Source organism: Triturus cristatus, chromosome 10, assembly GCF_964204655.1.
Source record: "Triturus cristatus chromosome 10, aTriCri1.1, whole genome shotgun sequence".
Taxonomy (NCBI): domain Eukaryota; kingdom Metazoa; phylum Chordata; class Amphibia; order Caudata; family Salamandridae; genus Triturus; species Triturus cristatus.
Genome location: NC_140593.1, coordinates 982,098,279 through 982,122,157, shown reverse-complemented (window position 1 = coordinate 982,122,157; position 23,879 = coordinate 982,098,279). Strand labels below are relative to the sequence as shown.

Genomic DNA, 23,879 nt, shown 5'->3' with positions numbered 1-23,879 from the left:
TTGCTTAATCCATATGGCATCACCTGATACTCGAAAAGGCCATATTTTGTCCTGAAGGCTGTTTTCCACTCATCACCTTCAGCCACTCTCACCAAATGATAAGCGCCACGTAAATCAAGTTTAGTAAAAACTTTAGCTCTTTTGACCTGATCCAATAGAGGTGAAATAAGAGGTAACGGGTATCGGTTCTTCACAGTTACCTGATTCAATGCTCTGTAATCAATACAGGTGCGAAGAGTTCCGTCCTTTTTGGGTCGAAAAAATAGCGGCGATGACACTGGCGATTGGGAAGGTCGAATGAAGCCAATCTTCAAGTATTCATCTATGTATTCCTTGAGATAGACATTTTCAGCTTCAGTCAAGGCGTAGATACGACTACACGGCAAGGTGGCTCCGGGTTCTAACTCGATCTTGCAATCGTATTCTCGATGTGGCGGAAGTCTCTCCGCATTTCTTTTGTCGAATACGCTTGCCAAATCTTGATATTCCACTGGAATTTCTTGTGTTCTTAAAGTACATATGCAATTGGTGAGTTGAGCCAATTCTGTAGCTGGAGTTCCTTCTGACCTGGTTTTTGTTCCTGCGAAACAATTCTGGATACAATGCGCAGAGTTCATTTTGACTGTTCTTCTTTCCCAGTCAATTGTGGGGTTGTGCTCAGTCAACCAGGGTAAACCAAGAATCAGTTGGAACTGTGGAGCATCAATGAGATTGAATCTTATGTACTCTCGGTGACTCTGTAATCCAACTAGCTCTAAAGTCTCAGTTTCATCTGTAATGGGCCCTGACGTGAGGTTTGAGCCATCTACTGACTTGACGACTTCTAGATTCTTCTTTCTGATTGCTCTTACTCCTATTTCTTTTGCGTAGCTCAGGTCACAAAAATTCCCTGTGGCTCCAGAATCGATCATGACTGACACCCCCGGAACCTCCTTGTGCCCAAACTTAATGGTAAATGACACAATCAAATGCGGAGCTGACGATTGTAGTGTATTAACCAATTGTTGGTGTTCTGGAGTCGACTGATCCTTGTTTCCCACCAGGGCAACTCCCTCTACTGATGGGATCTGTCTTTTAACCCCGAGTTGGTCTTGGGTTTTTTGAGACAGTCTTTGACAAAATGTCCAGAATCTCCACAATACTAGGGGTGGGCGGAATTTGCGCAATTGCGTTACGCAAATCTCCGCGAAACGGTAAAAAATCTCCGCGAACACGCAGAAATTCCGCGAACACGCGGAATTGCTTGTTCGCGATACTTTTTTCCTGTTCGCAATTGCTGTTTGCGTGCTCGGGGAGAAATATCTCGCGAACACGCATTTTGAGAACGCGAACAAGCAAAAATTTCGCGAAATCGCGGAAAGCAGACTTTTGAGCAATTTCGCGTTCTCCGCGGAACGCGAAATTACGCAAATTCCGCAAATTCCGCGAGCGGAACGGAATTTACCGCCCAGTCCTACACAATACATGCATAGATTTTTTGTTCGTCTTTTCTCTCGCTCTTCTTTGGTAAGAGGCCCTATAATGGATCCTATCTGCATAGGTTCTTCTCCATTAACTGCATCTGTTTTGCTACTGTCTGTCTTGACACGGTCCCAACGGGTAACAAAAGACCGGAACTCTTTCTTCTTCTCCGAACGTCTTTCATATAATCGATGATCGATTTGAAGGACTAGGTCAATCAACTCTGAAATTTCTTGAGGTCTCTTGGGAATTTGGGCTAGAGCGTCTTTTAAGTCGTCCTTTAGACCTCGATAGAATAAGGCTGAACGTTTATCCTCTGGCCAGTTGGTCTCCACAATCAGTTTGTTAAACTGTGCGATATACGCTACCAAATCACGACTCCCTTGTTTCAGATCCAGCAGTTCATTGTCTGTGGCTTGGTTGGCGGTTCTCCGATCAAAAATTCTCAGAAATTCCTTCTTAAAAAGCTCATAGTCGTACAGGGCTGGGTCATTCCGAGAGATCAAAGGCATTGACCAGGCGGCAGCATCACCACTCAAGTAGGACAGCACGAATGCAACCTTAACCTGCTCTTCCTTAAACACTACAGATCTACACAAAAAGTGTAAGGAACACTGTGTTAGAAATATCTGCGCCTTGTGAGGATCCCCATTGAATCTTTCTGGATTAGCTAAAGGTACTATTGGGGCAACTGAATGAATAACTTGTGTAGCTACCTCTGCCGCTGACCCACGGGTTGTCTCCAATGGAGTGGTTCCAGCAAGGAACTCTTCCATTTTCAATTTAATTTGATGAGTCTCCTGTTGAGACCTCCTAATCTCATCCCTAAGATTTCGATTTTCATCAGCTGATTGAGTCAATTGGTTTTGTAAACCTTCAAGCACTCCAGCCAAAGCCTTTACATCGAAACCCTCAGCCATATCGACTCAGGTGGATTAGCGGGCACTTCAATCTGTCAAAGTACCAAATCTCCACAGGAGCCGATGATGGTCCCAACGCCCCGCCACCTCAGGCGCCACCCAAGATCAACTCGAGGTAGCGACTAAAGCAGGGGGGAAAGGGGAAGTGGATGAGAAACAAGAGAGACTGCCTGGTAAGTTGGTGGTACTTCACTCGGTCGTCTGGGTGGATCTTCTTACTGCACCTGGATTTTAAAGACATACATGTAAAAACTGCCTAAACATGTTTAATGCTAGATGTAACACTACAACACTAAATTTACCCTGTCGACCCCAGGCTATTGCTTCTCTCTGTGATTTTTTATAATTGGGTTAATTTTCTGCATCTGAATGTAAAGGAAGACAGCACTTGTAAATCGTTTTTTGTTTTCCCAAGAACTAAACTCTGAATGTGTACTCTTAGTTAGCGCTCTACTATTCACCTTAGCTACGAGTAGTAGCTCTTTAGTTTATCTGTCCGTAATTAATTCTGGAAGAAGTTATAACTCCCTCTAATACACCAGTAACTGGAAACCCCATGTCATTTTAAAGTCTTGGTTTCAGGTGCTTCAGGCAAGAAAGTTTTTATAATGTCAAATAAGCACTTTAGTTCTTTAAGGTTGAAATTTACCACACTGTCCTCGGGAACATAAGCGTTACAAAGGTGTTACCTTAGAAATGCTAGGAAGGTTGGAACAAATACCGCAACTGGAACATGTAGGCTGAAGCGTTGCTTGAAATTCTCTTCCTTCGATAAATTCTTGTCAGGATAGTCGAATCCCACGTTGCGCATGCGTTATAGAACCAAAGAATTGTGTTTACGTTATTTCCTGAGGTAAATACCAAACAAGTTCTGCGCCTCACAGTGACGCTACTCTCTTCCAGAAAACTACAGTTGAAGTGCGCAGTTCTCCTGTGGAACGCGCACCTTGAGCTCCCTAATTGTCGCGTGAGGGGAAACACTAGACCGCTGACCTGCTTTGGATCTGTACCCATTTGCGCGGCCATTTTCCTCACCTGAGTTTCTTATCATAGTTAAGCATTGTCTCAACAGGATTTTGGGCGTCACACACTTTCGTTTCCTACATGGATGCTTAATTTGCTTTGTCCATGAGTTGCCTCTCGCTTTGGCTGTAGTAGTGGCCAAAGTCTTGACAGCCAGACAGGTGGTACGAGCAGGACTCACTGCATTGTTGAGGAAGAGCGGGCAGCTTGTCTTTTGTCGTACCACCCTGGGAGGTCTAACTGACAGTCCGCTGTCCCAAGGATTCAAGCCTGTCCCAAGCATCTTCAGGAGAGTCAAAAAACTGTAATTTGCCATAGGAAACAACCCTTAGTCATGCTGGCAATAGAAATGAGTAGCAAATATCCAACTCTCGCAGGTGGCATTACACGGCAAGGAAGGAGTTTCTGTGCTTCTGTTCTGCCACAGTGTAATCCAGAAAAAACATAACATGAGTGTTTTCAACTATTATTTCCCAAAGCTTACGTGTTTCATGCAGTATAGAATCCTTGTCAAGGTACTGTAGTAACCGGACCAGGAATGGTCTGGGGCGAGTTCCAGGTGGCAGTTGCCATGTCAGGATGTGATGGACACACTCCACTGAGAAGAACTGGTAGTATTTCCCTCAACCAGTGTTCCACATAAGTAACAGCATCAGACCCTTCCACTCCTTCCAGAAGGCCAAATATTCTGACATTGTTCCGTTGTGACCGGCCCTCAGGATGTGCACTCGATCCACCAAGGTTTTCAATGTGGACTCCATCTTGGCCATCTTTGGTTGGATGTCCATGAGGGCCCAGGCTGCTGTCTTCGAGTATCAACCGATCAGGAAAAAGGTAGCCAGCAGCATGGCCCAGCCAGCACTCTCCTTTCGGCCAGGTAATCACGTACGCAGCCTGCAGCAGCCGCCATGATTATGCATGAGAGTAGAGCAGGCAGCGATGCCAAGTGGGACTGCAGAGGCTATAAATCGGCAAACTCTAGTGCCATAGTTGCTCCACAGGCCTTACCGGGAAACACAGCTCACCCTGATTCACTTCCACATCAGATTAGCGGGTGTCGACTTCCAGGGTAGGTTGTAAAGGGAGCAATTGACTGCTGACACAGCACGGACGAAGACACCAGATTGCAGCCACAGCTGGACAATCCCTGCCACCTGCACGACTCACAGGTCCCAAGCCATCACAGCAGGCCCCAGCAGTGGCTTGCAGGTTTCTGGTGCTGATGTTGCTGCCAGAGGGCGGGCGATCCCCACATTGGTCACAGACAGATACAAGGAAAGGAGAAGGCCAGAGTGGCAAAAATGATGAGAGGTTGACAGCAGGATAAAAGGAGGATAGGCGGGGATTGTAAGGAGCTCGTTCAAGAAGTGTCCGCCATCATAGCCGGACAAACCATGGCCATTCTGCACTCTCTCTATGGCAATACCCCAGATGCAGTGCCCTCTTTGTTTTCTAGATGTCCAATAATTGTCAACTCTGTGGTTAAGTATCTTGAAACTGTTTTAATAATTTTAGCAAAATTTATGCAGGAAAACATTACTAACAATTTACATTTTAAAGCCCTATATGGCTAGTTCAATAACTTGTTATCCAATGTGCATAATGCACTTGCCTTCATTATAGATCTTTGTATTGTTTTTGTATGAGCTATATGAAGTGCTGCAGGAATTCTCTTTAACTCACTGCACAGCTGATATGAAGTTAGATATAACTCTCTACACTGCTGACTGTTTCATGGGGAGCGGCTAGGGCTCACATAAATAGTATTCACATTTAGTCTGGAAAATCCCTGCTCTAAGTCTGGAGGGTCTTTGTTATCTCTTACCATTATTATATTCCCAGTAAGAATCAGAACACTAGCAGACTGGAAGGGTGGGTGCTATGTGAGTCGGGCATGCCCCCACGTGAATGGGTCTCACTTCCCTTGGCACTGCCTGTCACCAGTTCATCAGTGTGATTCCTACTCAGGCAGAATCCACTGCCAAACATCACCCACATATGAGTGTTGGAAGGTACATTACAATCCAATACATTTCAAGAAGCTAACCATCTTAATATCGAGTTCTAAATGGGTAATCACAACAATATACAGTAACCACAATATCCTTTCTTCACAAGGGAAGTGCAAATTAGTGTCCATCCTTCAGGAGTCCTTGCCTCTTTTTTCAGAGACTGACATTCCTATGGTGCCTCTTCACCTTGATTACCTCAAACAGGTCTGCTGGGCACAGTGGTGTGTGGGTCTAACTTTCCCTAAAAACTCTTTACTAGTGTATGTTCTTCAGAAGTGCCAAATCACCAGTGAGGACCCTGGAATAGTTAATGATATTTATTCCATCTGTTAAAATCAAACTCCATGGGATTAAATGTATCGGGTGTGATCTGCCAAAATTTAACTAACGTTGGGGACTTTATTGCACCCGGTAATTACAGGGTGTGGCATCTTTCACACAACTCGAAATTTCCACCCTTGAGCACACAAGGATATATGCAGTGATTGGAAAACTCCAGCCCACTCATAGTCAAGGCCTGAGATTCAAAAGGGGGAGAGGACAGATGTTCTCCAAAGGGTTAGACACTGACCTCAAAAAGAATTACAGGACAACAGCCTCCAGTCCTGTATACAATTATAGTTTAACACAAACTGTGTTTTTGAGGTCTTTAAGTTCAATGAGTGAGATTCAATGATCAGAGATTGATAAATAAATCAAAACGTTTTTTTTCTTTATTCATTCAAGCTGTTCTTCATGGTTTTCATCCCGTTCTACATCCTGTTGATTATTTAAGCATCTTTGCCCTGATTATGCTATTTTAATGACAGCAGTTATATTTTTACTTTAGTATACAATTAAAGAAATTTTTATTTTTGATTTATTCACACTGTTTCTTAATTATATAATCATCCTGCTGCATTCTATTCCATTGTTTTTTACCTCTTAAGAGAAGATCTGTGCTTTGCTTGTTACCAAACAAATTAGCCATTGTATGATATTTAAAAAACAACTGTTAGATTTGAGTGTGACTTCCAAATAATTAATATGTATGGAAGGCTGATCTGGGACTAAACAATAATGAGAGAGGTACCCTTCTAACAAAAGGGACAGGGTTCAAAATTCATAAACAATAATAAATCCCTCTCGTGAAAAACTAAGGTAGTGTCACATCAATATGCTCATCTTTTTATAGGGAAACACTCATACATTTATCATCCATAACACTGTCTACACACTGAATCCTGTTTGATGCAAGAATGTCTCTTTTTCTTACATAAGTGAATACTCGATTCATAAAAATATACTCATTACAATGATGTATCACAAAATAATCTAAAACCACATCGGAGTGAATATTTTAAAACATTATTTACAATCTATATATCATCACATCACTTGAAGGCACAGCCTTCTATAACATTGTCATATATTTTTCTCTGTTTATTGCTAAGTTGTGATATTGTCTGCTTTGTACTGTCAGGGGACAATTAGTAATGGCATGTTTCTCTTTATGTGAATTATGACATTTTGCTAGAACACAAATATAGAAATGAACTAGTATTGTTCTGACACAATTATTGAAGGCTGTGCCTTAAAGTGATGTGATTATATATAGATTGTAAATAATGTTTTAAAATATTTGCACCAATGTGATTTTAGATAATTTTGTGATACATCATTGTAATGAGTATATTTTTATGAATTGAGGAGTCATTTAATGCAATAAAGAGAGACATGCTTGCATCAAACAGGATTCAGTGTGTAGTCAGTGTTATGAATGATAAATGTATGAGTGGTTCCCTATAAAAAGATGAGCATATTGATGTGATAATACGTGAGTGTTTTCACGAGAGGAAATAATTATTGTTTGGGACTAACCAAAGAAACTTCAAGGCCTCTCACTTGCTGAATACCAACAAAACAATCATAATTAAAAATTTGGTAGTCATTGTACTGAGCTCAAAAGAAGAACTAAAGGTTAGGTCAAGGGCACCAGATGTGTTCAACTCTAACAGTGATCTGCTGGAACTTCAGATCTTTGTACTGGGGTGAATGTATGACATTGTTCTGTATTCTGTCCATCAATTGTTGTTTTTGCATTTCTCACCCCAAGAGGGACGTGGGTCCCGTGCTCTCCATGCCACTAGAGCCAAGCTATCCTGGCTGATGAGAGCTGAAAGTCCGAAACCGGTCCTAGGATGCTTGTTTCTAGTCCAAGGAGGACCTGGTCTGGCAGTTCGGGCTGGACTGTTCCCATTGGGCACAGGGTCAAGACTGCTTTGCATATGGCTGGGTCCAAACTGAAATGGCATGGTGAGCAAAACAATGATAGATTTAGGCCCAGATCTCTGTACTGGGGTGAATGTACGACATTGTTCTGAATTCTTTCCATCAATTGTTCTTTTTGCATCGGTCTCCCCGAGTGGGAAGGGTATGCCCAGACGTGGGTCCCGTGCTCTCCATGCCACTGGAGTCAAGCTATCCTGGCTGATGAGGGGTGAAACCCCGAAACCGGTCCTAGGATGCTTGTTTCCAGTCCAGGGAGGACCTGGCCTGGCAGTTCGGGATGGACTGTTCCCATTGGGCACAGGGTCAAGACTGATTTGCATATGGCTGGGTTCAAACTGGAATAGCATGGTGAGCAAAAAAACTATGGATTAAGGCCCAGATCTCTGTACTGGGGTGAATGTATGACATTTTTCTGCATTCTGTCCATCAATTGTTCTTTTTGCATACTTCAGAGACACTAACCTGCCAGGAAACCTCCCTCTTTCTTTACAGGCCAGAGTACCCAGGTTAACATTCTCAAAGTGTTTGCCTTCTGCCAACTACAGTATACTGAATAAAATGATACAAAGATTCCCTTGGAAAGAGGTTTAACCCTAGACACTCTTGGCAACACAAAATAAATTCAGATAAACAAACATGCATTCAGTTATACTAGTGCAAATATATTCTTTACGTTATGGTGCAATAATAGAACAACAGGTAGGTGCTCCAGATTGCGGCACAGTGCAAGTGAGTAGTGACAAAGTGATTATTGATGCACATGTGACATAAGAACAAATAAACACTGTTGACTGATTGAAGGATTACTTTTAGCAACAAAATCTCTGTTATTGAATGTTCAGTATTTTTGAATTCACAAAATGACATTCAACAGTGCAATATATTGACATTTTTGTCCCCTAAAACCACTTTATCGGGGCCTTCATCAGGACGAACAAAATAGTAGCAATCCTAATACTGAATTCATAGGTTCTATAATGGATTTCTCAATGTCACAACTTCAAAGACTTTCACTGAAAATTACACTCATAATATATGGTGTAACCCAGGAAGTTGCAAATTCTCATTTCTGCTCATACCGATCCCATTCATCAAGCCTGCTAGGGAGGAATTAATTGTCTCAAGCAACCGTCAAGAAGATCAGCGTCGGAATCATTATTTCAATGCAGCATGATCAACGTACTGTGTGCTTAGTTACCTTCTGCCTAACTGTGCTTTTTGAGACAAAGAAAATATTTATACTTTTAGCCATTTTTAGTTATCACCTTACAAAGCATGCTTGCATTGTTTCTTGTGAGTCAATTATTCTTTAAAAAAAAACGTAAAAAGAGCTTCGGGCTGCCTTTGCTTACCATTTGTTGGCTTCAACTTCACTCTCCTATCCTTGCGTGTCATTGGTCATCGCTTCCGAATGCCTCCCTGTCTCACTTTGTCTTGTCCGTTTGGTGGAGCATGCAGTCCAACTCCCCCAACCCGTTCCATGTTCTTGATTGCCCCATTCCCCTCCCACCCTTTGCTGCTGTCCGGATGTTGCGTGTTCCCTCTCGCCCCTGTCGATCATTGAAACGTCCCCCTCCCACCCTCCTCCTACTGTCCATGGTGTTGCTTTCTCCCTCCCTACTCCTGCCATTGATGGTCATGCTTGCCCCACCCTTGTTTCGATGCTTGTCCCACTCTGCTTCCATTAGCCCTGGCTGCCTTTTTACTCCCTCTCCACTTCCCATCCCATTTTGCTTGCTCCTCTTGCCATGCCTCACCACAAACAAAAACAAAACTTCTGACACGGCCAAATAGCTCTTGCATAGGCAAGAGCTGTTTGTTTTTGTAAATACATTTTTTACCATGTTGTACATGGTTGAAAATAAATAAAAGCACTATGACAAGGTCAATGTTGACTGAGTCATAGTGCTTTATTTTGTACTTTTAGGTCAAGCATTCGAGATCTCATGTATATACTTTAGCATATACTTATATGTGTATGTACTTTGTGGGCTCTGGAGATCAGCCCTAGGACTTGAATGCTTCCGCTTAGGGACTTTTTTTCTGTTGAACTGCTTTCTGCTCGTTCAACTGCTTCTATTTAACTGCCTTGATAGAAAACGTCCAGTAGAGGTCAGTAAAATATCAGAATTGCTTTCTGCTGTGGGACTTTAAAAAAAAAAAAAAATTCCGGCAACTCCCTTTATTTAACTTTCTTGATAGAAAACGACCAGCAGAGGTAAGTAAAATACCAGAATCACTTTAGCATTCTCTAGATTCCAGTCCATAGAAATTGTTTTCCACGAGCACCCGTAGACAATATTTTTTTCAAATGTTGTATTTTCAGTGATATGACCACCGCAGGCCCTGATTTTATATTAAAAACAGAGCTTTGGACTATAACATTTCTAACTGAAAGGCAATATTTCTCTCCATGTGTTCCCATACCTGGCGTGCCACGCAGTGTTTTGCTTACTTTCCCTCTATGTTAAAGAGCAGTAGATGTTTCAGCACCCAGGCTACATAGCTAAATACATATAAGGTCCTAAAGGCGAGACCGATTGCATTGCAAAATGCTTGTTTTTTTCATTGTCACTTTGCTTCGAAAGTAGGCAGTTGATATTTCCCATACAGCCTGCAGGTAAATGGTTTCTGCTTAGACAGCTCCATACTTGGCTAGCTCCACCTGTTCTTTGTCACTTTTACAAAACAGCCCCTGAAGCAAAACTAACCAGACAGTGTGGGTGTCTTGAGCCAACTATCAGGCTTGCTCTCCACTCCAGACTCTATAAAGAATAGCACATACCCCTTTTTATTGTACACAGATGAACAGAGCAGAAAAGAAGTCTGCTATTTAGTTTTGTGTTTGCTCCTTTCCCTTGTAGTTTCCCAATTAAAGTGAGGTGTTCGGTTATTTTCTTCTCCAATTGTGTGTTTTTTATTTTCATTTTGCATTTCATAACAAAAACAGCCTGAATGCAGGAATGTAAAATATTATTGACCGGAGAGAAAAGAGATTCTTTTTTCTATTGAGTCTCTTCTTCCAGCCTAGCAATTCCATGAAATAGGCACTGGCAAAGCTAACAGGTCTCAACAGTTCTCGCTTATGTCAGAGCTATTTGCTTTGTCAATGTCTTTTGGCTGTGTTGGACAGCAGCATGGCTAGAAGTTAGGAAATAAAGTGCTATGACACGGCCAGTGCTTTTTAAAAAAAACTTTTGGCCATGCTGCTACAAAAGTGCTTTTTTTTTTACTTGTGGCCATGCTGCTACAACAAATTGACATAGCCAAAAGCTCATATATAGGCAAGACCTCTCGACTTTGCCAATGCTTGTGTTTATATCAGAGAAAGTCCTGGAATCTTCCCCAATAGCAAGATTTTGCAAATATCATGACTAAACAAAAGAAGCATTAATAAATCCCAAATCCCAGCCCCAGACCTATAGGCTTGCCATTGCTTGTATCTGAGCAGACTCCTGAATCTCTATCATAATTTAGGAATTGTGATTAGTTCAGAAACGTTTCTGGTCGTCCTTAAATGGTTCTAGGGTTCTAGGTAGGTTCAGATCCTACACATTTTATATGAATACCTACAACTCACCTCAAAGTCATGATTGAGCTATACAAATATCAGGTGCTATAGATATTTCTTTACATCTCAAAATAGTTCTTAGTGAAGAATCTCTCTGGAGAAATTAGGGATATCAGTTTTCTTTTGCATTAATTGATACATATATGTTCATGAAATGAATAGTGGTGCTTTACATGTCAAGGAGAAGAGCCGGTGAAATGTTCAGGCTCTTGCTGTCTATCCCTCCATCAAAGCCTCAGTATTTCACTCATAAAAAATGATCTTCGCAAGCTAAATGAGATACTACATTCACTTTTCTCTTTTAAATGATTTCTACTTGTGAGCCATTTTATATATTGACCCGTGGCAAGAAACACAAGCCATTCATTGTATTTGTAAGACAGTATAACACAAAATAAAGTTTTGGAGATGCCAGAAAGGCAGTTTGATTAAACAAGTTAAATTTCTTGTTGTGGCAAAGGATGAATTTTGCTTGGCACCCTGCAGTGCTTACCCCTTTACCTCCTGCCTACCACTTGCCTCCCCAGTGCTGACCCTTTAACTCTGCAAGACTCTGCAAGACTTCAGAAACTGCAAGATGAACTATTGCAATTGTGAGCCCCTTTTTTTTAGGTCGAACCGGGGCTGTGCATGTGCTGCTCTGTGAGGTATGCTGTATTAGAGTAGGGACTTGAAGCCCCACTCACTCTCTGCCCTTATTTGTCATTGGCTTGTGTCATTGTCCTTCGGTAATGCTGGCCTCTCATTCGTTAATAGGCTGGTTATTGCCTCCTTAGTACCACCTTGTCTTCATTTGTAATCTCCCATGAAGACTGTCACTTTTACTTCAGTTGTTACACGGTACGTCTTAATGAGTCTGTAAACACTATTTTCTTTAATGAGTTTCTCTTACTGTAGATACAACATGGGTTCCTGCAACATTCAGCATGCCACGGTGCACTTTTACAAAAAAAAAGCATTTGTTTGTCATTTTGACAAACAAATGCATTTTTTTGGTAAAAGTGCCCCATACCGCGCTTTCACTTTAATAGCAGCTGCCGACTTTTCTTTAGACACGGCTCGTCTAAAGAAAGGGTCGTGGCCTCTATTAATGTGAAAGCGCAGCATGGGGCGCTTCTAAACAACAAGCATTTGCAATGCAATAGGTCTCGCATTTTAGAAGCTTTGACCTATTAGTATTGTAAATGAAAATGCCATTTATTATTGCAGGATTTTTAAACACATAAATAAAAGGCATTGTCATTTACAATGGCAATAGCTCAAATTCTTACAATTGCGAGACCTATTGCATTGCAAATGCTTGTTAAAGATCCCTATAGCAGTGAATTGTGTGCAATAAATATATTGCAGGTATGGATACTTTAATTTCTGACTCTCAAAAGCTTTCTGCACTAGGGTAGTGTGCAACAATGTTTACCTTAATCAATCAATCAGGAATTGTGGCTACTCATCCGTGAGGGCCTCAAGTTGCTGGGTGGGGGGATACTCGTCGGACTAGGTGGAGGATCATTCGAAGAGCTAGGTCTTGAGGTCCTTCCTGAATTGGTCAGCAACACGTATTGCCTGAGGTGCAGGGGGAGGGTGTTCCAGGTCTTGGTGGTGAGGTAGGAGAATGACCTTCCTCCAGTTCTGGTCTTGTGGATTTCTAGGGACAGAGGCAAGAATGAGTTGGGTGGATCGGAGTTGTCAGGCAGGTATGTGGAATGTGAGGCGGTTGTTCAGTAATGCTGGGCCTTTGTCATGTAGAGCTTTGTAGGCGTGAGTGAGGAGCTTGAAAGTGACTCTATTGTTGACTGGGAGCCAGTTGAGTTGTCAGAGGTGTTGCGTGATGTGGCTGCGGTAGGGGATGTCAAGGACCAGTCTGGCTGCAATGTTTTGGATGTTCTGTAGTTTCTTGAGCTGTTCCCGGGTGATGCTGCCTTAGAGTGTGTTGTCATAGTCGAGTCTGCTGGTGATGAGTGCATGGGTGACCGTCTTTCTGGATTCTGTGGGGATCCATTTGAATGTCTTTTGAAGCAAGTGGAACGTTTGGAAGCAGGCTGAGGAAACTGTGTTGATTTGGCGAGTGATGAGTCCAGTATGATGTTGAGGCTGCATGTGTGGTCGGTCGGGGTGGGTGAAGATGCCAGAGAGGCTGGCTACCAGGAGTCGTCCTAGGCTAAAGGGGGTGGGTTCCTGGATAAGTACTTCGGTCTTGTCTGAGTTGAGCTTGAGGCAGCTGGCTTTCATCTAGGTGGCAATGGCCTTGATTCCACTGTGAAAGTTGGTTCTGGCGATTGTGGGTTCATTGGTGAGGGAGAGGATCAGCTTAGAGTCGATGGCATAGGAAATGATGTTGGGTCCGTAGCTTCTGACGATGGCTGCAATGGGGGCCGTGCAGACATTGAAGAGGGTGGGCCTCAGGAAGGAACCCTGGGGTTCTCCACAGCTGATCTCATGGGTTGTGAGACGAACGGTGGTAGTCTGACTCGCTGACGGTGAGGAAGGAGTGGATCCAGTCCAAACCCTTGTGGTGGAAGCCAGCGTCGTGGAGTCTTGTGATTAGGGTGAGGTGGGAGACAGTGTTGAAGGAGGTTGAGAATGAGGGCTGCGGTTTTGCCCCGGTTGAGGAGGGAGCGGATGTCATCTGTGGCAGGGAAGAGCTCAGTCTCTGTGCTGTGGTTGCTTCCAAAGCCGGATTGGGAGGTGTCCAGGACGTAGTTCACTTCAATGAACTTGGAGAGTTGCGCGTTGATGTTATTCTCTGTGACCTTACCTGGGAAGGGAAGGAGTGAGATTGGTCTAAAGTTCTGTCAGATCTGAGGATGGCTTCTTCAGCAGGGGGGTTGATCTTGCCATGTTTCCAGTCATCGGGGAAGGTGAAGGTGTTGATGGAGCAGTTGATTGTGCTGCAAAGCTGGGGGGTGATGGCGGCGGCTGTTCTGTGAAGATGTGGTACAGGCAGGTATTGGTCAGGGAACCTGAGTGGATGGTCTTGATCATGTCCTCTGTTGTGAGCAGGGGTCCAGCAGAGCACGGTCTAGGTTGCGTGCGATGGCATGGTGGCTGGGTCTAGGGTGTCGAAGGTGTCGTAGATTTTCCTGATCTTGTGGAAGAAGGTGCCGAGTTTGTTGCAAAGGTCTTGGGAGGGGGGGTACATCTGTAGTCTCGCTGTTGTGCCTGACGGACTCCTTGACGATGGTGAAGAGTTCTTTCCTGTTGTTTGCGTTGACATTGATTCTGGCTTGGAGGGCCACTTTCTTAGTGGTTTTCAGGAGGAGGGGGTGTGCGCTGACAGCGGATTTGAAGGTACTGTGAGTTTCTGGGGGATTTTTGTGCCTCCATCTCTTCTCAAGACATCTTCAGGTGTGTCTGGACTCGTGGACAGTGGGAGTGAACCAGCTGGCATTCTTGGTGTGATTTTTGCCTGGTATTTTCCTGAGTGGTTCCAGGGTATCGGCACAGTTGGAGATCCATCGGTGGAGGTTGCATGCTGTGGTGTTGGCGTCCATAGGCAGTGGCGGAGTGGTTGTGCTGAGGGAGTTGACGAAAAGTTCTTTAGTTGCCTTGATCCAGCTGCGATGGGGGGCGATGATGATGGTGATGTAGGGTGGGCATGGTGAAAGCCAGATGTACGCAATGATGGTCTGTCCAGGAGAGTTCGGTGGTGTGTCTGTAGTTGATGTTACCGCTGACGGAAAAGACATGTAGTAGGTGGATGTGAGAGCTATGGGTGCGATGAGGTCATGGATAGTGTCGGTGAAGGAGGGCTGTAGACGAGGGTGCAATGGATGGTTGTGTTGGGGTTGGTCCGGATCTGGAAGTGGGGGTGTTCCATGGCCGCCATTGGGTGATTAGCATGCATGGTCAGTCGGAGCGTGCTTTTGTGGACGATGGCGATAACTCCTCCTGGGTGGGTGGGGCAGACCTTGCGGGTGATTTTCTAGCTGTCGTGAATGGCGATGGCAATGTTCGGTCCGGAGCAGAAGTTGGTCCAGGCGATGCCAGGAGACGTGGGGTCGAGGAGATCCCAGGTTTCAGTGGTGTGTTTGTGGCGAGACTGCATGTTGATAAGGATGCAGTTGAGCCAAACGGGTGCACTGTTGGTTGGCTCGGCGGCGAGAGGAGCTGGTGTGTTGGCGTGGCAGAAGGTGCTGTTGCAGTTTGTGCAGGTGAAGGGTCCGAGGCTATTCTTAGGTGGTGATAGATGGCAGGTGGCATGCCATCCAGGGTTGAGGGCGAGAAAGGTGAAGGCATCGTAGTGGTAGAGTGTCTGAGAATCAAGGTCCCTGGCTGTGGGTGTGGTCCAGGTGTGGACGGGTGCAGACAGGCTTGCACTTGGCCCACCTTCTGTATGGATGCCATTAAGTAGTGCTGCAGGGGATCTGGACAGCTGGGAGGTGTGAAACGCATGAATAGAGACTGGAGGGGGGCAGGGCAGCGAGGATCGCAGCGGCAACGAGAGAGAGGACAGGAAAAAAGGAGATAAAAAGAATAAGAGCAAAGAATAAAAAAACAAGAACAAAGCCAAATGCAGAGGCAGAGAAGCAAGGGGGGCAGACAAAGCAGAAAGAGGGACAGGAGGGCAGTCAAGTAGGAGAGCAGTGACGCTCTACCACTGGACCACCAGGGACGAGGTGCAGGCAGGTTTACTGCAGGTGGAGGTGGGCCTTGAACTCCTGACCTCCGAGTCAGTAGCACCAGCAGCAGCAGATGGGGACAGCAGCAGCAGCTACCAGACGGTACTGCACTGTGGAAGGAGCAAGTCCACTATGGGATAGTGGACCGCACTTTAACAACTCAGCAGCCACCATTAAGTGGTGCTGGCGGGGTGGGCTGGATAGCTGGGAGGCCAGAAATGCAGGAGCGGGAATGGACACTGGAGGGGGGCAGCTTGCCGGGGATCGCAGCTGCAACAAGGGAGCGGACAAGAAAAAAGGAGATTAAAAAGAATAAAAGCAAAGAAGCAAAGCAAAAAAGACAATAAACAAAGCCAAAGGCAGAGACAGAAAAGCAAGAGGGACATAAACAGCAGAAAGAGGGACAGGAGGGCAGTCAAGCAGCAGAGCAGTGACACTCTACCACTGGACCACCAGGGATGTGGCTCAGGCATGAGCCTGCCGGTGGAGGAGAGCCTTGAACTCCTGACCTCCGGGTCAGTAGCAGCAGCAGATGGGGACAGCAGCAGCAGCTACCAGACGGTGCTGCACTGTGGAAGGAGCAAGTCCACTGAAGGGACTAAAATCTAAATAATGTCTTCACGTTTTTAATCTTTGCAAAGTAACATCGCAGACGTTTCTAATGCATTTTCTTATTTTATCATGTGATTTCCCGGTGCCCTAAAGGTCAGGTCGTTCACATGGCAAAGGTCAAAGGTCAGGGGCACTAAAGACAGAAATCGCGACTTTCACTAGTGAGCTGGCAGCATTCTCAAAGCATTCACTACGGATCATTTGTTGCAATGTGTTCTACAAAGGTACAGAGATGTGTGCAGACAATATGGGAAAAAACACTTTTACAGTAATTTTGTACCGAAGAGATATTTTTCAATATTACACATTTTGTGGAATGTAATGCAATGTATGTAATGCACATGGTTAAAAAACAAAACAGATTTCATCTTCAAGAGTGGAGTTGCCGGAAGGTCACAACTTTGGCATAAGTGATCAGAGAGGATGCAGAAGGAACAAGTGCATAACTCTGGCTTGCAGCATGGTTTTTACCTAGTGGTTAGGTTTGATGTGTAATGGCGCTGGTGTGATTCATGGCTGCTATACAGTCTTTTACACACAGTCTAGGGGGTTTTGGTACATGCTTCTTTAGCTATTTACTCTTTTTTGGTTTTGGCCCCTTCATTAAGTGAATTGAGACATTGACATTCGCATCTTCGCACAGGCCTGAGAGATAATTAGTCCCACCTTCGTTCTATTTACTGTTTGTGAGTATCCTTCCGCCCCTGCTGGAATGCATGAGGGAGTATTTTGCATCTACAAAGTTCCCTTTGTTACCACATATTTAATTCTATATCTCGCCAATGTTTTGTATATAAAAACAATCTTATTTTAAATTATTTTGCAATGCAATGGGCATTTTGTGTTTTTGTTTTCAACGTTTGATTGCGATCATTAAACTCACTGGCATTGTCAATGCTTGTTTTTAATAGCTAGTAAGTTACCACTGTCCAATAAACGATGACTAAGCAAAAATTTCAAGTATTATCTATGGGCCACAGCTATAACAGGTCTCCATGCAACAACCACCAGAAAGAGCTGAGCAGCTTCCGAAAATGCTGTGGATTGCGTTTCCGGCTCTTTTGGTTAGCATTCCACATCAGGCATGAATTAAGTAGGAAGTACAACTGTAGGACCTCCTCTTCAAAGTGGTCCCTATTGGCTGGAGTGAAATAAACTTAATAGGAGTATTTTCAGAGACCATCCAGATTTTATCCTCCTCTGAAGAACAAAATTCTGAGTGTAACCACCATGATTCAGACCTGTGGCCCTGAGGTCTCACACAGATCCCTGCAGTGGTTGTGGAAGTCCACGGGGCTGCGACACATTTGAACCTATTGGACTCCTTCGATTAAGTCCAAAATCCAGATCAACTCAATCGTTACGTTTTTTGTGGATTGCTAATATTGCTCTAGATATTAGCGAGGGACAATCATAAAGTCAGAATAAAATGTCATGTTTCTTCTGTAAACATGATGGAACGTTCATAAAAGCAAGATTTAACTAACCTGCTAAGCAATGTGTGTGGTAACCTGGTTGGCTTAAATTCAAGCCTTTACTAGGATACTCATTCAACAAGCAATAACCTGCTTTTGTATATGGAGTTTAACAAGGTGGGAGACATCAGCCTAAAGACATCTAGCTCAGTCCAGTTTGGAGATAAAACTAGCAACAACCATTTTGTTCAGTACTTAATGTATAAAAGAACAGGTTTGGGGTCCAAAGTTTTTATTCAGAAGCCCGTATCCAACGCTATCGAGGGTCAGGGTGCCAAATACCAAGGCTTTGTAGTCCTAATTTCTCTTTATGTCTCCATAATCCACCACCAGACACTCCCTGCCTCTTTATTTCAATCTTATGGGCTCTTTTTCATCCATACTTCCTCTCTTTACCACTGTTTCCCGTCTTTCTCTTCCTCCTACTTTCCCCCTTTTGTGTGTGTCTTTCTCTTACTCCTGATCAATGTCTGTTGAGGAAAAATAAGTGCCGGTCCTTAAAATGAGTGCCTATGGATGCCACCTGCAACCACAGCTCAAATGAAGTACTCATTTCATTGCCCACCATTAAAATGCTTCACTTGGTTTGAAGACAGAGGAAACACTAACCTAAAATTCACATTATGGTGGTCAGAACATTTAAAGTAATATACCAATATACTGGGAAAAATTCTCTAATTGCCATTGCTTTGCTAAAATTAACAGTAGTGAATACTGAACAGGCGGCATTGCAATAACATTGACCTCTGGCACTAAAAAATAGGCATTATGCAAATGAGACAGCTGAATAAAACTGCATTTAACAATATACTGGACTCCCAGGATTCATTATATGAAAACGTTTGCACACCGTGACAGGTAGTTTTTATACTATTAATGAATCTACTTATGGATGTCATGGCATTATTCAGTGTACAATTTGTATGAAAAAAAGTGTAGGGGCCAAAGGTTTTTCTTAGGAGCCCGCCAAAGATTCTGCCGGATGCCAGCATTTCACTGGATACCAAGGCTGCCCGGTCTCCATTCCACATCACATCTCTTTCTTCCATCACCCTACACTTCCTGTCTCCATCTCACTCTTGCCCAATCAATATGATGACCTGCTTTCTCCATTTGTCTCTGTTTTCCTATCTTTCTTTTCTTCCTTTCTCCATTTCCCGCCTTCCTCTCTCTTGCGGTGATGAAAGTCTGATATTGAAAAATAATTATCGGTCCCCCAAAAAAGAGTGCCGGTGCCTACCAGTTGCAACTACCCCCACAAATTAAGTACTGGGGATATTGATTTTTGCATCAATCCCAGGCGGGGTTTTTGGGATGTGCCTTATAATAAAATATGTTTACATGAGGGATATGTATAAATATAAGAGAGGGCGTAGACGTGTAATGAAGCAACACTGTGTGCACAATGGGATTCTTTAAAGAGTTAAATGCCACTGAGGAAGAACGGTTATGCGGAATAGATAATGTGGCATGGCACAATTGATTGTACTAACTATATCTGAATAATTCCACTCATTCATCTACTTATATACTTTCATCAATAATAGGTTGTTGTTGCCGTCCATCTCACTCACTTTCTCTATATGTGTATCATGGTATCTGTTTTTGCTATGCCAAATCGTTCTTGTAAGCATTAATACTGTTCTCTGTTTACATGCTTGTCTGTTCGTCTACATCTTTTTAAATGTTTGCTTTTTTATGTTTAAGTTTAATTGTCCTCCTATTGATCACTAAGTGTGTCAATCTATACATATCTGTGCTTCTCCTTGTAACTTACTGCTTCTGAGCAGCTGACCAGCTGCGTAACCCATCACCCTTTCCCAATATCTTTCCATCTCCTCTTCTCTTTTTAGACCAGTCATTTATCGTCTTTCGGCATTTGTTCCTGTCTTGTAGTGTAGGATTGGTATCTCTGTCTTTGCTCGTCTGCTTTTTTGTAACAATATCATTTTCTGTGTCTTCCTGATCACGATGCCCATGCTTTGTTTCTATCTTTGTCTTCATCTTCTGCTTCCCTTCTGTCTTTCTGTTTCCGGTGTTCTGTCTTTCACTCAGATGTTGTTTGGCCATCTGTTCATGTCTATGCATCTGGGTTTGTTTGTTTCTTTATTTCATTCCCCTTCTTTTCACGACATCCACATCACTAGCTCTAGTTTTCTGTCTCCGATCTCTGTATTTCTCTCTCTTCATTTATCCACATCTTTCCTCTGATGTCTTCTTGATTCAACACATTGTCCCTACTGTTCCTAATCGCTAATATTTTCACCCTTTTCCCCTTTATTCCTTCTCGACCTTTCTCTGTGTTTTGCACTTTATCATGTGTCTCTGTCGGTTTTCAACCTGTATGGTACATTATGCTAGTCTCTCGGTAAATGCTTGGCACTTTTCAAACATTTCTCTTTCTTCTTTTCCTCTCTCCCTCCTTTCTATGTCTCAATATATTCTTGAACCAGATTTCTTTCGATCTCTCTTTTTATTGCCATTCTGTATTTACTTTTGCGTTTTTCTCTGTTTCCCTGCCTGTTTAGGGATCCTCCGTAGAGCCATTAATTAAATAAAGTAAACAAAGAAGGGTGAGGAGAATTTAATTGATTCTGAGCTTTCTGTATCTGAAAACTACTTTAAAATTTAAAAAATCAGATTTGGTGTGAACCTCGTGTTTAGGCGAATGCAAATACTTAAGAACAAATAAAAACAAAACTCATAAAATCGCATGGTGTTGGCCGTACTCAGCAGTACCTTTATTTTGTATATCATTGGGAGATGCTGGTCAAATCTAGACACCCCTTAAGATGTTTTCAAAGGCACGATCAGTACAGAAAATCAGAAACAGGTGTAAATTACTTAGATACGAGTTTGTCGAATAAATATAACATTTTGGACACCATAAATCAATGACTATTCTGTATTCTCTTACATCAAGTGCCCTATGGTCTGCAAGGCAGTAAAGGACAGCTAATGAAAGCGGACATCTTTGAAACAGGTTTCAAATACAGAATGAATGCACATGGACTGTGAGGATACCAAAGAACAAAGCCAGCATGATGTATCTAATCTGGCCTATGCCATGTGGCTTCAAACAAATGACATCACCACTTTTACAACATTTGTGATGATGCCAATGTTTAATCGCTGGCACACTTGTGACAGACAGACTTTTCTCCACTGTGAAGGCAGGTGTAACATTGTGCTGGGCAGTGTACACCTAAAACACAACTGAGCCCTGGATCTCGCCCAAAAATTGCCATGATGTGTGGGATTCTTTGTCTCAACAGTCTGCACATTGCCCAATCCTATGGAAACTGCTGACAAACGAAGATTTGCAAATGTGGAACCCAGTGCTCAAAGGATTTTTTTTTTAACTGCACAGTTTAAATTGTGCATTATTGTTCTATAGCGTGTTATGTTGTTGGAAACATTGATCCATGCAACAAATTGACTGGTGTGAAAACAGTGCAAATATATAATGCATACAAAAATCAACATAATTGAGATGTATATACATTACTCTATAAACTGCATAATTTGCTCAGCCGGGATCCTATAGTCTGCATCTTAAAGAGAAGCTTGACCATTTGGTCATATAGGTGTGAGCACACCACCTACTGAATTGTCTCTTTAGGACTCAGTAATAACATGTCATATATATTGCTTCATGCCACAGTGATGCTGTTGCTAAGCGCTGTAAATAGCAGGAGTTAATACTACCCAATGTAATGGTGCTCAACTGTCTCATCTTGGAAGGATGACGGCAAAGTAGACTTTACTACGATTCAAACTCTATATCTGAAAATCACATCTGACGTGTGGGTGAGCGTTAAATCACAAAGCACTCTAGCCAGCAGCAACAGTCTTGTCATTCCCCAACTAGTGGCACTAAACATTAAAAGGATGACAGACTAAGACAGCCCAGTTGTTCTCCAGTCGATGTTCTTTGTGCTGTAAATGTGTCTCTCAAGGTATTGCTCAGCCTGCCAAGCTATTGTACCTGCTCCGCGTGCCCTTCTCTTTCGAGTGAACAATGTTTTGATTGCACATCAGATCTGCAAAAACCCACATTGAATTTCAGCCGTCAAAGCGCGGAGACATGCTCTGCGGAAGGACAGCTTCATCCCATGGGCGACAAGACGACTGAAACGCGTAGGGTGTTGATGGGAACTGTGCCCTGAATGAGATAATTAAAAAGGCATACAGTATTTTTCTGTAGAAATACATTTTGTCAGCGCGGTGTTCCCAGCTCAGTGTTTTTATCATTTGCATTTTACTAGTCACCAGCACGTAAAACACTAGGCTGTCAATTAGAATCCTATGCCCATTAAAGTGTCTGTCACGCGTTTACTTGGACGGGTAGGCTAAATCATCGCACCCTGTCAAACACTGACAAAAACCGAACAGGGGGATGGGCGAATGGGGTATGCAGCCCCGGGCCATACAGTTGTCATTAAATACAGTGCATTAATGTATGATCAGATATAGCGTGTCTGTATGTGGACATGTGTGAGGTAGCGAAAGAGTGCGCGCGCGCAAGTGTGTGTGAGAGAGGTTGCGTGCGTGCGTACGTGTGTGTGTGTGTGTGTGAGGGAGCGCGTGTCTCTTATTCTATCCCGGGTAAGTCCAGAGGAGCCTCCTTTGGCCGAGAAACGAGCCGCCCTGCCGCGCTCGAGCTGCAGAGAGGCACGCTGGCCTCGAATAGCAGCGCAGAATCATTAGCGGTTGTTGGTTATTTACCAGACATATTGCCTGTGCCAGACGTGATCCCCATCCTTAAACGCGCGCGGCTCTGCGGTGAGATCAGCACGCCGAGCATCGTGCAGATCTCACCGGGTAAGACGAGAGATACGAATCCATCCTCTCATCCCTGCAATTACTAGCAGCCTGTCCGTCGTGTGTTCCGTTATGTTATAGGATTTCGCATCCAATAATATTCCCATAGTAACCGATAATGCGGCACACCTCAATGTACACCACTGCAAAATATTCAGTCTTGTGGCTATACACACCATGACAATATTGGCGCATAAACACTTTTTCAAGCCTCTATAAACAATGCTTTATAAATGCATTGCAGATTTTACACACAAAAAAGTGACTTACCATTGCAGTCGGGGGCTGTCCTCGGCGTGGCTTCCCAGCGAGGTACACACGCTCCGAGGCGTCCTAGCGCAGAGCAGCGGCAGCACGCGCTCAAGTCCGGTTCCAGCCGATGCTTCAAAGAGCTGCTTGGAGAACACCCGCTGAGAGGGGGCCGGATAGGAGCGGCCCCACAGAAGCCCTTTACCTCCCTCTAGAAGGAGCTCGGTGGCAAGGAGGTGTGCACAGGGGGCGACCACTTCATGTAGCTGACTTCAGACACACGCTGGATTCTCCCGACCGCCTAAGCAAAGGGAACTGCAGATGGAATATCTTTTCATTGAAGGAATGTGACTGCACCAGCGATGGAAACCGCACCCGGAAGCCCCCAAACTTTTGTTTGGAATGCACAATGTGCGCGTCAGAATGAAAAGCTGCCGGGGCTCGTTATTATCCTCCAGACGAAGGTCAAATGCTATAGCCCTTTTACTCCTGGGAAATTATTCTCCCCTCCCGTATGTTCCTGACAAGACAATATACTGCAAAATGAACTGGTGCCTCTGAGCAGCAATATCTCCCCTCCCCCTCCGCTCCCCTACTCCCTCCCCCTTTTCCTTTACAGCCTGACGGACGGGAGGTCTGAGCCAACCCCCCTCATCCTAGGCTCCTCATGAATATGCAGCAGATTGCAACATCCAATTGTAACCTGGAGTAGGATGGTTGATGCTAAAACCGACAACCTTTCTGCTGTCACTCACGTCTTGTAGCACCAGAAAATGCATTGGCAATGTTGATGGTGTGGTGGCTGGTTGCAGTGATTGAAGGAATAGGCAGCATGATCTCTG

General features: G+C 43.8%; 1 protein-coding gene across 4 annotated transcripts in view; it reads right to left on the bottom strand.

Annotated features, from left to right (window-relative positions):
• ADCYAP1R1 (ADCYAP receptor type I) overlaps nucleotides 1-23,587 on the bottom strand; it is an 808,856-nt gene extending 785,269 nt beyond the window's left edge. For 3 of the 4 annotated variants that reach the window (XM_085628887.1, XM_085628888.1, XM_085628889.1), the window contains exon 1: nucleotides 23,059-23,577. The gene's annotated coding sequence lies outside the window, so the exon portion shown is untranslated. Of the gene's footprint in view, nucleotides 1-23,058 lie in introns of all 4 variants that reach the window. The other variant, XM_085628890.1, reaches the window with a different exon arrangement.
• Between the last annotated feature and the right edge of the window lie 292 nt (nucleotides 23,588-23,879).